Source organism: Nicotiana tabacum, chromosome 19, assembly GCF_000715075.1.
Source record: "Nicotiana tabacum cultivar K326 chromosome 19, ASM71507v2, whole genome shotgun sequence".
Taxonomy (NCBI): domain Eukaryota; kingdom Viridiplantae; phylum Streptophyta; class Magnoliopsida; order Solanales; family Solanaceae; genus Nicotiana; species Nicotiana tabacum.
In genome coordinates, this window is record NC_134098.1 from 47,890,331 (window position 1) to 47,894,533 (window position 4,203).

Below are 4,203 nucleotides of genomic sequence, written 5' to 3' on the forward strand. Positions count from 1 at the left end.
TTTGGCTCATTTATTTCACTTCTTTAGCGTCATCATGGCCTATTGGAGAAACTGGGTCGTGACAATTTTTAATTTGCTCATCTAGATTTCCAAATTCTTGATTGTTGAATTTTGACTTTCAAGCTTCTCGTTAGTAGCCTTAATGAATTTGTACATCATGTCTTCAAGGTTTTGTTGATCAGCTCTTTGGGGCTGTTGTTGATATTGCTGAAAATTTTGTTGCCCTCTATTTTGATTTTGAAAATCAGGTAGTCCCTGCACTTGCTGCTTTTGATTGCAAAATCTTTGAGGATTTTCAGCACCATTTGGTTTACTCCATTGGAATCTTGGATGTTTTTGTGCCATGTTACTACCGAATGGGTAATTGGTTCTATAACCAATAACATTTACTTATTCTTTATTTTGTGTTGAAGCTTGGCACTCATGATTGATATGATTACCTCCATAAATATCACAATTCTCATGTTGAGATGATGATTGAGTATTTACCTGAAAGGCCTCAACCTTTTGTGTCAGAGTTACAATTTGTTGCGCTAATGAATTCCAAGCTTCAACTTGATTGACTCCTCCTGCTTTCTTAACAATCATTCTGTTAGAGGGACACTGAACATCATTTTCTGAAATTTCATTGAGCAATTGCATGGCTTCCGCTGTGGTTTTGCTCATTATGGATCCTCCTGATGCTGCATCAATAACATTTCTAGCAGAGGGTTTAAGACCATGATAAAAAAATATATAAAATGTCAAGATCTTTGATACTATGGTGTGGGCATTTTTTTAACATTGCTTTTAATCATTCCCATGCTTGGTATACAGATTCAGTATCTGTTTGCACGAAATTATTGATTTCTTGCTTTATTTTAAATGTTTTTGCAGGTGAAATATTTATTAAGAAATTTCTGAGTCATTTGGTCCCATGTAGTTATTGAACCTCTTGGCAGACTTCGCAAACATATTTTGGCTTCACCTTTTAATGAAAAAGTAAAAGGCTGCAACCTGATAGCGTTTGTTATGACTCCATTATACCTGCAAGTTTTAACTAGTTCAAGGATTATCAATTAGATGGGTGTGAGGATCTTCACTCGCATCACCAGTAAATTGACACGACTGCTGAATAGTTTGAATCAAGCCAGTGCAAATTTCAAAGTTATTTGCTGCAATTGGTGGTCTTCGTACACTTGATTCTCCTTCAAAATGATCTGTCCTTACATAATCTCTTAGTATTCTATCACGTCGTGGTGCCACTTCATCAAAATGTTCTTCGACTTGATGTGGCGGGAGTTGGTTATTGTTGTTAAGTTCTTCGTTCTCCATTTCTTCTTGGGAAGAAATTTGAGATCGTGAAATCTGTTGTTTTCGCAAGAACCGCAAGGACTTTTTAATTTTAGGATCGTATTCAACTAGTTCTCTTGAGGAGGAACGGGTCATACACTTCCTGAAAATTTTGCACAAAAGTCAAAATAATTAGACAATAAAAAAAATTCAAATTAGTAGTAAAATAATTAATCTGTAGTAGACTTTAGCCAATACCTGACAATGGCGCCAAAACTTTGACGAGAGTATGTACAAATTCTAACAAGTACTCTGTCAACTAATAGTATAGAAAGATGTCAAACCCACAGAGATTGGTTTATCTATTTTACAAATATTTCTTGTTTTAATTACTATTTGAGAAAATCTGAAAGAGTTAAGTTGTGAATTAACTAACTAAAACTGCATGAATAGAACAATAGAAAATAAATTTTTTTCACAAATATAATAAAAATGTGTTGGGATCCTGACTTCACTTAATATTTTTATTATACAATAGATACATTTATCCTTCAATTTCTATTTCTCAGAAATGTATAAATGCCTCTCACGATTACATTTATATATTATTACTATAGTTGAGCATTTAATTGCACTCCTCTCGGTTATACAAATTAATCGTTAAAATGGAAATATTAAAGAACCAAAAATATATACTTGAACTAAAACATGCTCTTTTAAGTAACTCCCTTTCGGTTACCCTACTTGTTATAACGGATTACTACAATATTCGCCTCTTTCATTTACAAATAAGTATAGAATCAATTTTAACATATAAGAGCTAGATGTCACTAAATAAAAGTTAACAACTATCAATACCAAAATTAACTATATTACTTCTTCCACCTCTTTCGATTACTGAATTAGTAAGAAGTTAATATGTACAAAATAGATAGATGTTAACAAATTAAATAACACCTAACTATAAAGCAAATAAAATTTAAATTGTCACGACCCAAAATCCATAAAGGTCGTGATGGCATCGGACACCGCTGCCAGGCAAACCAACAATAAATACTTAATAAATTCTCATTTTAATATTTTTAAAATCATAGTTGTTCCCCTCAATTAAATAGTAGAAGAAAGAGTTTACAAAATACGTAATAATATCTTTTTTAAAAAAACTTCCCAATACAATGCAACCCATAATCATCCCAAAACCCGGTGTCACAAGTGCATGAGCATTTACTAAGAATGTAAAATAAAATACAATAGCTGTCCGGAATATAAATTGGACAGAAAAAATATAAGTACTCTGAAGGAGACTCTGTTGGCTGCGGAGAATCGTATAGAATACAGCTCACCTAAGTCCCTGCCATAATCGCGCCTCTGCGCCCACAAGGCCGCTAACATATGTGTACCTGCACAAAAATGTGCAGCAAGTGTAGTATGAGCACGTAAATCAACGCGTACCCAGTAAGTATCCCGCCTAACCCCGAAAAAGTAGTGACGAGGGGTCGACCTTGACACTTACTATGGGCTATAAATAGGATATCAATGATATAATTAAGTATCGATTATAAGAACAGTTGCAAGCTCAATATTTTGAAGTAAGTAAGCAGTTCTTTTATAATTAAGAAATCTCCAAATTTATCTCCCATTATTTAACAATTTAACTCAGGCCGAGGAGTCAATATCATTATTTATAAATTTCAAGGCGAGCAATACAAGCATGCGCAAATCATGTCGAGGTCGTACGGCCCAATCCATCAAATATTTAAACTGCGCACTGCCAGAGGGTTGAATGGCATGAACCATAGATGTATCTGTTTACTACCGAGGTGCTCGGCCCGATCCACAAATAATAATTATTTTCAAGAAAATACAAGTTTCTCATTTACAGTCAAGTATCTCATACAAACCTTCAAGTAAGTGAATTTAAATTTATACCATTCTTTTATCAATTTCTATCATGACTAAGTAATTATATTAGCAAGTAAGGGCACAAACATTCCAAGTATAGCATGATACGGGTCCTAAACTACCCGGACAATAGCATAATAGTAGCTACGTATGGACTCTCGTCACCTCGTACGTACGTAGCCCCCCCATAATTAGGTACAAACATTTATTTAATTCACCTATGGGGTTAATTCCCTCTTACAAGATTAGAAAGGAGACTTACCTCGCTCCGAAGTTTCATAACCGGCTCCAAAGCCATTCAATCAACTCAAATCGATGCCCAACGCTCCAAAACTAGTAAATAAGTGAGCAAATCCATAAATATATACTCTACTACTCATTATAATCCTATTTACAACAATTCCCAACTCTGTTCGAAAAGTCGATAAAATCACCCCCGGGCCCATGTGCCCGGATTCCTAAAATTTTCGAAGAAAATTATTACCCATAGCCTTATGAACTCAAATATATGATTTATTACCAATTCCATTCCCAAATTTTGTGGCAAAATCCAAAATACCAAGTTCTAGTTCTTTCTTCAAAATCTCAAATTTCTACTAGTTTTCATATCTAAATCCGTATATAAACCTTGTATTTAGCTTGCAATAGGTGGGAATCACTTACTTTGATGTAGATGATGAAGATGGAGCTCCAAAATCGCTCCAATACCGGCTCCCATAGAGGAAATGAAGTGCAAATGAGCACAAGCCTCGATTTTAAAAGAACACTGCCCAAGTCTTTCCCCTTCGTGATCGCGGAAACCCACTCGCGATCACGAAGGCCAATCAACAGCTGCCTAAAAGCTTCCCTTTTCCGATCGCGATGCCCAGGACACGATCGCATTGCTCAGCCCCTTCCCCTTTCGCGATCGCAAACACCTCTATGCGATCGCATAGAACAACCTTCACCAAACGGGCCAGCTCCATTAACACAGCGTGTTCGCGATAGCCCCGACGCGAACGCGAATAACCTCTCGCTCGACCTTCTGCG

At 35.8% G+C, this 4,203-nt stretch overlaps 1 non-coding gene across 1 annotated transcript; it reads left to right on the forward strand.

Annotated features, from left to right (window-relative positions):
- The first annotated feature begins 755 nt into the window (after positions 1–755).
- Positions 756–862, forward strand: LOC142173971 (small nucleolar RNA R71). Its single transcript, XR_012703335.1, has one exon. It is a non-coding gene; the product is annotated as a small nucleolar RNA R71 (small nucleolar RNA).
- Positions 863–4,203: the final 3,341 nt, after the last annotated feature.